The 12,050-nt window shown below is 34.5% G+C and overlaps 1 pseudogene; it reads right to left on the bottom strand.

Annotated features, from left to right (window-relative positions):
• Positions 1-888: 888 nt before the first annotated feature.
• Positions 889-12,050, bottom strand: part of LOC112628391 — a 142,375-nt pseudogene continuing 131,213 nt past the window's right edge.

Genomic DNA, 12,050 nt, shown 5'->3' with positions numbered 1-12,050 from the left:
CTTTTTCTTCAGTGGATATTAAATTTAATCATATTTTTAATATTCTGAAGGGACCACGTAATATTTTTTCTTTTTCCTATTAATGGGTTACACTAAATAATTTTTGTATATTTTTGTATCTTAAATGAATCTTATATTATTGGGATAAGCCATATTTTCTTGTAATATGTTCTATATGTAGCATTCAATTTGCTAATATTTTTAAAGGAAAAATGTACCTCTTATTCATGAGAGGTATTTGTCTGTAATACTTCTCTGAGTATCCTTGTCTAGTTTTGGAATCAAAGATGTACTTGCCTAATAAAATAAGTTTGAAATACTTACTTTTATTCTATTTTCTAATATAATTAGTATATTATCATTTAGTGAATTAGAATTCACTAGCGAAGCAAAACAGTCCTAGAGTTATCTTTGCAAGAAGATTCCACCATTAAAATTTTAATTTTTTAAATATAAATACTATTGAGATTTTCTATATCTTGTGCCAATTATGTCTTTCAAAAAATTGTTCTACTCCATTCACATTGTCAAACTTATTCACACCAAGTTATTTTTGCATTTTCTTAGTAATGTAATACTGAAAAATGGCATCCATAATTGCATTTCTTATTTTGGTAATTTGTAACTTCTCTCTTGCCAGAGGATTACAAATTTTACTAGTCTTTTCTAGTATTGCCTTTTTACTTTGTTGACATTCTCTGCTTTTTGTCCATTTTGTTATTTTTTTTACTTTATTAAAATATTGAATTTTATTTCACATGTATATTTTTGTCTCCCCACCATTTCCATGTCTGACTACCGCTACTACTATGTCCTAATCATAACATTCCATACATACTTAAAACCAAGCAAAGGGTGGAGTTCTGTCTTTAAAAACTAAATGGGCATTTTGGACAACACATTCTTGGCAATGGAACCTGGACAACATTTATCAAACACGGTAGGGAAAGTTCTCACTCTGCATTATAAAAAGGACAGCCAGATATCAACCGTTACAGAAATGAAATAAGACAGAAAATTTTTAACAAATTGTTTAAACTATTTTCTTAAAGAGACTTCCTCCACTGCCAGAGATCTTGAATAGCCTCTTGGTTAATCATCCAGAAGCAACTTTTCACATAACTAATGAACTTGGCTTCCACGTTGGGAAGAGAACCGCCTTTTTCTATACTTGCTTGCATTTTTGCTTTAATATCTTCTACAGAACTAGGTCCTTTTGGTGTTTTCGGAGTTTTTTCCTAATTTTTTGAAGGACTCTTGTCCTTTTGATCTTGGTGTTGATGATGGTTTTGAGTCTTGTCCATTGTGATTTGACTTTTGTGCATTTTTAACTGGAGTATCTCGTATAGATTTCTTCACTGGTGCTTTTTCTTCAGCTTCCTTATCATCAAAATCATGATCATCTTCATCATGATCATCATCATCATCATCTTCATCAGCAGCAAGTTTTACTTTTTTCTGTGGAACTTTGCTACCACCTCCAGGGGCAGACCGCTTTCCAGCTATACTTAAGAGTTTCTCATCCTCCTCCTCTTCATCTTCTGACTCTGCATCTTCCTCCACAGCAGCTAAGTGTTGTCCACTAATATGCACTGGCCCTGAAGCACACTTCAACTTTAAGACCACTGGTGGTCTTATTTCACAGCCCCCTAGGGAAACCGTTGACTGTACAGACCTTTTCAAAGTTGCCGGTATAATGACTTCCACTCTTATCTTTAGTTTCTTCTTTTCTCTAACTTCAAAAGTTTGAGGCATACATTGTAAATTGTATGTATTTTTGATTTGTAAACGTTGTTACTAAATTACCTTGTAGTATACACTTGAGCTTCATCTCACACATTTTGAAAATTCACATTGTTACTATTATTTATTTCTAAGTATTTCCTAATATTGATTTCTTTTCTTTTTTTTTTTTTGACTCACGGTCATTTAGAGTATGCTGAGTAATTTTCACATATTTGCTGTTTGTCAAAATTATCTTTCTGTTATCGATTTATATTTTAATTTCCACATGGTCAGAGAACATACTTTGTTGATTTCTGTTCTTTAAAACTTATGTTAACATATTTTGCTATATTTATGTCTATGTGCTTCAATTTTTGTGCTATTATAATTAGTATTTTTTAAGTTTAAAATAATTTTTTATATTCAGCAATGAAAAGAAGAGAGAATTAGAACATCCCATAATGTTAAGATGTTAATTTTTCCCAATTTCATCTATTAATTTAATAGAATCTCGATAGAAATCCCAGCAAGTGAGCGGCTGAGGCGGGTGGATCACGAAGTTAGGAGTTCCAGATCAGCCTGGCCAACACAGTGAAACCCCATCTCTACTAAAAATACAAAAATCAGCTGGGCGTGGTGGCAGGCGCCTATAATCCCAGCTATTCAGGAGGCTGAGGCAGGAGAATCGCTTGAACCCAGGAGGCAGAGGTTGCAGTGAGCCGAGATCGTGCCGAGACTGCACTCCAGCATGGGTGACGGAGCTAGACTCTATCTCAAAAAAAAAAAAAAAAAATCTCAGCAAGTTTTTTCGTAGATATTCTGTTCATAAGATGGTTCAATATTTATATGGAAAGGTAAAGCTACTACTAAAATAATCAGAACAATTTTTAAAAGAAAAAGTTCCAAGACTCCAATTTCCTGATTTTAAAACATGTTATTAAGCTTCAGTAATTAAAACTGTTTGCTATTAACAAAAACATAGAAATAGTGATCAATGGAACACAATAGAGATTCCAAAAATATACTTACACAAATAGGGTCAAAACACATAAAAATTTACAACAAAAAGAGTAAAAAAGAAATTCTGCATCTAGAAGAAAACATAGGACAACAATCTACATTACCTAGGGATTGACTATGTGTTTTAAAGTATGGCATTAACAGTGTAACTCATGAAAGAACATAATGATAAATTAAACTTTAAATAAAACTTTAAAATATTTTGCTCTCTGAAGGATGCAGTTGCAAGAATGAAAAGACAAGTCATAAACTGGGAGAAAACATTTGTAAATAATATATCTGATAAAGAACTTTTACTTAAATAACAAGGCAGAAGATCTAAATAGACTCTTCACCGACAATTCCCAAACCTGGCAAGGATTCAGAGCAGCAGGAACTCTCATTCATTGCTGGTGGGGACACAAAATGGCACTTTGCAAGGTAGTTTGTCAGTATCTTACTAAATATAACTTAGATTTATCATCCAATGTAGCAAGCATGTTCCTGAATATTTACACAATTGATTTGAAAATGTATGTCTGAAAAATACATGCAGAGGAATTTTTTAGCAGTTTTATTCATAATCAACAAAAATTTCAAGCAACATTGAAATAATATCCTTTAGTTAGATAAATGGATAAACAAACAATGGTATGTCCATATAATGGAATATTATTCAGTGATAAAAAGAAACAAGCTATTAACTCATGGAGCTACTTAGATGAACTTTAAGTGCATGTTGCTATGCATAAGAAGTCAGTCTGGGCCGGGCGCGGTGGCTCAAGCCTGTAATCCCAGCACTTTGGGAGGCCGAGACGGGTGGATCACAAGGTCATGAGATCGAGACCATCCTGGCTAACCCGGTGAAACCCCGTCTCTACTAAAAAATACAAAAAACTACCCGGGCGAGGTGGCGGGCGCCTGTAGTCCCAGCTACTCTGGAGGCTGAGGCAGGAGAATGGCGTGAACCCGGGAGGCGGAGCTTGCAGTGAGCTGAGATCCCGCCACTGCACTCCAGCCTGGGCGACAGAGCGAGCCTCCGTCTCAAAAAAAAAAAAAAAAAAAAAGAAGTCAGTCTGAAAGTCTACATGTTGAAGTCCATTCATATGACATTTTTGAGCAGGGAAAACTGTTGGATTGAAAGACAGATCAGGGTATTCAAATGATCATGGAAGGGAGAGTGTTTGACTAGGAGAGGGACTAAGATGTTTCAGTTCAGTGGAACTAATTGGTATTACAGTGTACTGGTGGATATAAAACGCTATGCGTTTATTGAAACCCATAAAGTTGTACCACAAAAGGGCCAGGCGCAGTGGCTCACGCCTGTAATCCCAGCACTTTGGGATGCTGAGGCAGGTGGATCATGAGGTCAGCAGTTCGAGACCAGCGTGGCCAACATGGTGAAACCCCATCTCTACTAAAAATACAAAAACTAGCCAGGCATGATGGCTGGTCCCTGTAATCCCAGCTAGTCTGAAGGCTGAGGCAGGAGAATCACTTGAACCCAGGAGGTGGAGGTTGCAGTGAGCCAAGACTGCGCCATTGTACTCCAGCCTGGGCAATGAGAGAGACTCCGTCTCAAAACAAAAAAAGATGTACAACAAAAAGAGTAAACCTTAATTTATGCAAATTAAAAGAATTAACCAGAGGAATGTATTGTGTGCAGTGAATATGGGGACAAAAAGATTCTAGTTGTATAACAAATTTATGGAAAATCCTCACTGAAAAGGGTGGGCAGAAAACTAGCTGACAAGTAACTTTGGAAATGGTGCTTTGATTGGAAACTATAAGACTAGAAACAAAAGGAACTGTACGTAAACACTATACTCTAGTTGTTTTTCACAGTGGCCTGCGTTAACAATTCTGAAGAAACTGTATATATAGAGTAGGGTTGAACAAATATGTAAATACATGGTGGATGCTGTGAGGCAGGTTTATTCCTATTGGAAGAGCAGTTTCAGATAGGCAAGGACAGGGGAAACTAGAATGAACCACGTGGTAATGGATTAGAGTTAGAGACAGCTGTATGAACTTATGTTCAGCGTAATACAGATACAAATACGTAAGTATTGACATTGAATCTGCCAATACCTTGAACTTAAGAGTTCCAAGACTCCAGAACTGTGAGGAATAAATTTCTGTTATTTTTAAGCCACTCAGTTCATGATATTTTGTTATATTAGTCCAAATAGACTAAGACACTCTCTTGAGTGTGGGTTGTAGCAAATAGTGACTTGCTTTCAAAAACTACAGTATGGAAGAGAGGAGAATGCCTTTACAGTTGAAAAAGCTGTTCAACACTACTTTGGTCAGGTAATCAAAGTTAATATCATCAACAATAAGTCATGCTGTTAGCATACATCCTTACTAAAAGGTGATGAAAAAGATACTTTACAATCTAACGCTCTTTTTATGCAATTTGTTTTCCTCCTCTTTCTAGTTTTACCAGTGTCAATACATTGGCAATAGAAAGTCTTTCCGGCTATTCCTAATGACCCTCGCGTTTGTTATTCACAGGTGCTACCATGAGAAAATATCTTGAACTTCTACTCTGTGTGAGTAAACTTTCTAGAAGAACCAAATGACATTTACTTTTAATGTAATAATTACTATGGTTGAGTTTAAGTCTACTACAATGGTATTTGTTTGTCATCTCTAGAGTGAACTGATATCTTAGTATTCCATTTTATCTCTTCATTTTTAGTTATGTTTCTCTGTGTTATTTATTTTGTGGTTTCTCTTATGTATGTTTAATTTATAACAACCTAGCTTCTAAAATAATGTATTACTTTGTAAGCAATAAGAATATCACAAAAATATAATATGAATTACTACCTTCCTGATTTTTGTACTCTCATCATATATTTAATTATGCAAATGTTACAGGATATCACAGTTCTTTGTTATATTGCTTTAAACAGCCAATAGTATCTTAAAGATATTTAAAGAGATAGATATAAATATTGATATAAAGTCATGAACATAGATGTAGATATTTAGAAATTTTTGTAAATATGTTCTTTATAATTGCTTACATAATTGCTCTTTCTGATGTTCTAGGTTTATGTGTATTAGATTTATAGATATTCACTTTTTATAGCCTGAAGAACTTGTGTTAGTCTTTCTTGTAATGCATTGCTGCAGACAAATTCTTTGAGCTTTTGTTTATCTAAACATATCTTTATTTTTACAAGATTATTGTCTTTGAATATAGAAATTTTTATGCATAATTTTTTTCCAACAGTATAAAGATTTCATTCTAACAGTTTTTGGCTTCAATCATTTCTGGTAAGAAATCAGCAACTCTCTTATATGTTATTCCACCTTAAAGAATATAATGTCTTTTTTTCTCCACCAGTTTTTACTATTTCCTCTTTTTCTTTGTTTTTCAGCAGTTTCACTATGATATGTCCATGTACAGTTTCAGCATACACATTGTGCTTAAGCTGTGAATTGATGTAATACCAATTTTGAAAAAACATTTGCTATTCTATCTTCAAATCGTTTTTTACATTCAATTTTACTTCAGCTTCTTGAGCTTCAAATACTATGTTTCATATTATGTGTTAGTTTTACATTCAATATTTATATTTTATAGCATCCCTCAAATCTTGCAAGCTCCATTCTCTTTTATTTACTCTTTCATATGGTTTGGATTTGTGTCCCCACTCAAATCTCATGTAGAATTCTGATCCCCAGTGTTGGATGAGGAGCCTGGTGGGAGGTGATTGGATTATGGGGGTGGATTTCTCCCATGCTATTCTCATGATAGTGAGTGAGTTCTCATGAGATCTGGTTGTTTAAAAGTGTGTTTCACCTCCCACTGCTCACTCTTCCTTCTGCTCCATCCATGAAGGATGTGCCAGCTTCTCCTTTGCCTTCTGCAATGATTGTAAGTTTCCTGGGGCCTCCCCAGCCATGCTTCCTGTACAGTTTGTGGAACCTTAAGTCAATTAAACCTCTCTTCTTTATAAATTACCCAGTCTCAAGTAGTTCTTTATAGCAATGAGAGAATGGAATAATACACTCTTTTACTTTTGGTATTTCAATTTGAACAGTTTCTACTTACCTGCATGTTGGTCACTGATGCACTGATTCTTTCCTCTGCTCTGCACAGTCTTCCAATAAGCTAGCTGATCATAAGGATTATTCATTCCTGTTGCCATATTTTTAATTTCTAGCATTTTCCTTTGACCTTATTCTTTATCATATCTGTCTGTGCTGGCAGTTCCCATCTGTTCCTGCTCGTTGTCATCTGCTTTTTGCCCAAGGTCATTTAACATATTTCACATAGTTACTTTAAAATAGCTGGCCTTTCCTTAAGACCGTTCAACATTTTTATTACAGTTATTTTTAAGTCTTGTTTGATAATTCTCACATCTCTTGACTGCTTCTCTCCTGATAATGGGTCTCATTTTCTTTCCTCTTCATTTGTCTAATAAATTTTGCTTACAGTCTGGACAATTTGTGAGAAAAAAAAAAGATGCTGAAGTAAATATTTGTGCCAATAAAAGGGCATGCTCCTTCTGAGTCAACCTAGTCTATAGTTGACCTAGGTCTAAACCCTCTTGTTGCTTCAGGTAGATTTAGTTCCCTACAGGTTTCAAATTATTTAAGGATAGTTTTAGAACCTTTCTTTTAATCAACTTGGGATCTGAGTGTCTGAACCATTTATTTTCCTGTCCTCACGTCTCATGCTCATGTACTTGGGATAGTTTTATCTCATCTTTCTTTCCCAACACCCAGTTACAAATGGCTTCTGCTGCATGCTTACTGTCAGTCCCAGAATGCATATAGGGATGCCCCCCTTTTTTTTTTTTCTTTCCTGGTCCTCAGACCTCAGTAATCTCTGTACATTTGCACCTTTAGAGGTCATTCTCACCTGTTCTCTAGGCACAGAGAGGTGCTTTTCCCTATTAAGTATAAGGCACCGTGGCCTAAGGACTTTCTTGCAGTATTACTGCTCTGCCCTCACATTTTAGCAGGCTCATCACATTACCACTTGATGAGTACCTGAAGTGTCCAGAGGTTTCTCTCAGTCCTACTTCTTCCCCTCAGACTTCAGCAGCCCCCACACACCTGAACCTCCCATGGAATCTGTCTCAGCTCTCCTCTGCTGCCCACGATCTTTCTCATGAGAGCTCAATAAGGCTTGTGGGAAAGAGTTGGCAGATAGTTGCAGATATTTTTCATCTATGACTCCTAGGGATTCTGTCATACCAATCTGGTATTAGGCTTTAACAACTCATTGAACGTATAACTGTTTTCTTCTTGGTCATAGCTTCGGTGGCTTCTTCATTATCCAACTGTTTGGCCACAGATTAAAGCATTTGTGGATTACTTCTGTTCTAAGTAAATCACTGTGTGGGTTATAATTTAGTAGGTTTCTTTGCTTGCTCCCACGGTAATGCGCTTAAGAAACTATGATTTTAAGGTTCTCATGGTTAGGATTGAAGAGACATCCTCTTGCAACTCTACATTCTAAATGGAAAAAGAAAACATCATTCATTAGTTTTAATGGACTAATTCTCCCATTAGTATCTTTGTAAAATGATTAAGGAAAAAAGTTTTGAATTTTTTTTTTAATTGCAATTTTTTTTATTTCTAAAAGTTTATTTAGGAATAAAAGCTTTTATTTTTCCTAAAAATATTGAGATGCCCACCGTATTGTAATCTCAGAAAAATAAACAGTTTCAGCCAGGCACAGTGGCTCACACCTGTAATCTCAGCACTTTGGGAGGCCAAAGCAGGTGGATCACCTGATGTCAGGAGTTCAAGACCAGCGTGGCCAACATGGTGAAACCCTGTCTCTAATAAAAATATAGAAAATTAGCTGGGCATGGTGGTGGGCACCTATAATCTTGCTACTCGGTAGGCTGAGGCAGAAGAATCGCTTGAACCCAGTAGGCAGAGGTTGCAGTGAGCCAAGATCGTGCCATTGCACTCCATCCTGGGTGACAGAGCGAGACTCCGTCTCAAAAAATAAATAAATAAACACACACACACACACACACACACACACACAGTTTCTTTGTCCTGAGCTTACTAAATCCCAGGCAAAAATCCAATTTACAGTAGCTAAAATAACAAACACACACAGTTAACTGCTAAGAAAATATCCTGGTTTTACACCACAAGTTAAAAGCAAAATTTTCCTGCATGTAAAACTGGAACAATATTGCTATGGAATTAAGAATCCTGAAGTGTAAGTACAAAATTCCAGGTGAGATTAAGATAGTTTTGGGAACATAAAAGTCATATTCAATACAAAGATTGATTACTTATTGATCAGTTAAAAAAATGGTCATTTAGACCTTACGTAAATCAATGCTTAAAGCTTAAGAGAGGCAAAACAATATTTTTTACAAAACCTGAATATAAAATATTATTTGCAATTTAACATACAATCACCTTGAATATAAGTTTGAAAACTCCAGATTAATATATTCTAAAGTACTAACGAATGGTTTAACCATAAAAATTACTTTTATTCAATAAATTCAAAAATGTGCATCCTCTTCCAAATGTAGTAACAAATTGGTATTGCTCTATTTCAACCATTTATTTCTGGTTTAAAAAATGCATAGTTATCCAATTAATCAGAAAATTTCTGAGTTACAAATTAGCAACCAGTTAGCTCAAGAACAAAAAGGATAAAACCAAATTATTGATTAAATCTGAGTATACATATACAATAAATGTTGACTGAAGATTATATTTATTATTAAAAAGCCCATTAGTTCTTCAATACAAAAGGACAAATTAGAACTGCAATATGAGTAAATGGGAAAGAGAGAAACTGAAGCTTATTAAGCAATTACCATGTGACTGGCACTATTACATCACAACTTTATTTTCTACAATGTGCAGTTTATGGGACTTGTGGTTAAGAGGTCAGTTTTTAGCATTAGTTAGACACTAGTGGGGCTTAGTTTCAAAACCAAGTATGACTGCCTTTTAATTCCATCTGTAAGAAAAAAAAAAAAAAAAAAACAACTGGAAGTGATAGGATTAGAAGGATAAGAAGATGAGGTCTAACTTCAAAGATAATAAGTTTTCTGTAAAACCACAGACCGTAGAAAACAGAATGAGGAGGGCCATCAAACAATAAAATTCTTTCAGAGAACATTAAGTCAATTCTTGGCCACAGAGAAAGGAATACAAATATTCTGGCAGCTCTACACACTGGTTTTCTAATAGTGAAACAACTTAGGCAAGGATTTAAAGTATTACCAAATCACCAAGGGCTATGGCTGGAAGAATCAATCAAAGGAGGCATAAAAATGCCTCATAGTTGCACCTAGGGACTCTTTACAAAATAAAGTTTGGTTAAAACATAGCTAGAGATCAGCAAATAACTTGAATATCCTCCAGCAATGCTCAAAGCAATAGAAGAGTTGACTGTGTTCATATACACAACTCCAAGACATTCAAGTGGTAGAAAGACTGGTAATTTTAAAATATAAAATGACCCTGAAATATCAACCAGCTGGAAAAAGCAACAACTTTCTACTTTTCTGAACAATTGTCTTCTTCAAGTTACTTATTGTCCCCTGGACACTCTTTATGAAATTAACTTAGAATTAACTTTTTACATATTAATTTACTAAACTCAGTCCACTAGCCACGATCTTTATAATATGTAGTGTGTCCAAGAATGCTTTATATTTGGATGACAGCTTTTATTTAAGCCATTAAAATGTAGATGTTTGAATGACAAAAATTAAGAGCTTTTTATCTGGGCTTTATCATATCACAAAGGGCAGATTGTGTTTTTGGAAAAATTTTGAATATTAGAATTTAAACACATAGATAAATATAGATATACATATATTAAGTCAGGTATCAAATTAAATAGAAATTATGCTATCATACTAAAAAAACTATATTATAACATAGCTAAGAAATATGGAAATGGAAATGCTATCTTATAAGGGAGATTATTTTCTTTAAAAGCTCTATGAAAATCAGCAACAGAGGTAAATAGGTTCATTTTCAAATATGATGCTTCAAAATGTACTCCAGAAGTATCAATTCTGTAGGTTATTGGCAGTGCCTTTTCTTCTCACATAGAGAACTTAATATAACAAATAAGGATAGTTATCAAATCTATGACTATATCTGGGAAGTCTTTATTTTTTACAGTGAACACTTTTCCTACAAGCAACGAAAAACCAACCATGAGGTAAGAGAATATTTCGCTTAACAAGAACCTAAAGTTAAGCAGTCACACTTTTCCTTACTCATCTCAAAAAAATCAGGATTCTGAGTCAACACCAGTGTTAGTTAAGATTAGTTTTAGATTTAAGGGACAGAAAATTCAAAATAAAAATTGGCTAAAAATATGGAAATTTAATTATTTACTGTGTAAAAGTTCAGATACATGAACCATGGCTGAAAAGATGCTCCACAGAATTGGAGATCTAACATCTTCTTATCTTATTACATCATTTTTATTTGGAATTCCATTTTCAATTCACCTTAAGGTAAAAAAAAAAAAAATGCTTTAGCTAGAGCTGTATGCAACAGGATAAACCAGAAAGAGGAAAAATATCAAAAGTTGCATATCTTTGGTCAGAACTTAAAGACCTGACAGCAACTAGCATCAAGAAAAGTTGGTACATATATAGACTTTAAACTGTTTCTATTATAATTTTCTTGTTTTTCCCTGGGATACCAAAGGATTGTCACAGCTTCAGCCACCGCAAAGTTAGATTTTATTCAAGGGCAGGAGGCAGAAGAAGCTGGAGCTATCTCCATCCGTTGTCCCCTTATTATCTAAGAGGATATTCTTTTTCCAGTTGCTTCCTCAGGATATCTCCAGTTACAACTCATTGGACAGAACTAGGTCACATGCTCAGCTTTAGCCGCAAGGACAGTCATGAAAGCAAGGATTTATCAAGGAGAATAAGATTGGCTTCAATGACCAAAACCAATGATAATGAATCCTCTTAGACTGGGAACTTTGGAGTCAAAACAAAGAGTTTTGTTGGTATGCAAGACTGGAGAACACCTATTAGCTAAGCAAACCGTAGTGTTTGCCAGTATAACAATGTTTTGGATGCACTGTTAAAAATCCAACAACATAATAAAGCCAAACATAAAAATATTTAGCACAAATTGTTCAGTTTTGGAAAGTGGTATTGGAAAATTAAAAGGAAAAGAAAAAAAGAAAGGAGAGAAGGAAGAAATAGAATAAAGATCAAATGTTTTAAATTTCCAAATATTTATTCAAATAAACAGGAAATCAAAGTATGTTATAAACTAGAATTGAACAAAACTGAGTATACAATGTATAAAAATACTACACAATGCAGCTAAAATTT

Source organism: Theropithecus gelada, chromosome 7b (genome assembly GCF_003255815.1).
Source record: "Theropithecus gelada isolate Dixy chromosome 7b, Tgel_1.0, whole genome shotgun sequence".
Classification (NCBI taxonomy): Eukaryota; Metazoa; Chordata; class Mammalia; order Primates; family Cercopithecidae; genus Theropithecus; species Theropithecus gelada.
The sequence above is the reverse complement of the archived record's forward strand: the minus strand, read 5'-3'. Positions and strand labels throughout refer to the sequence as shown.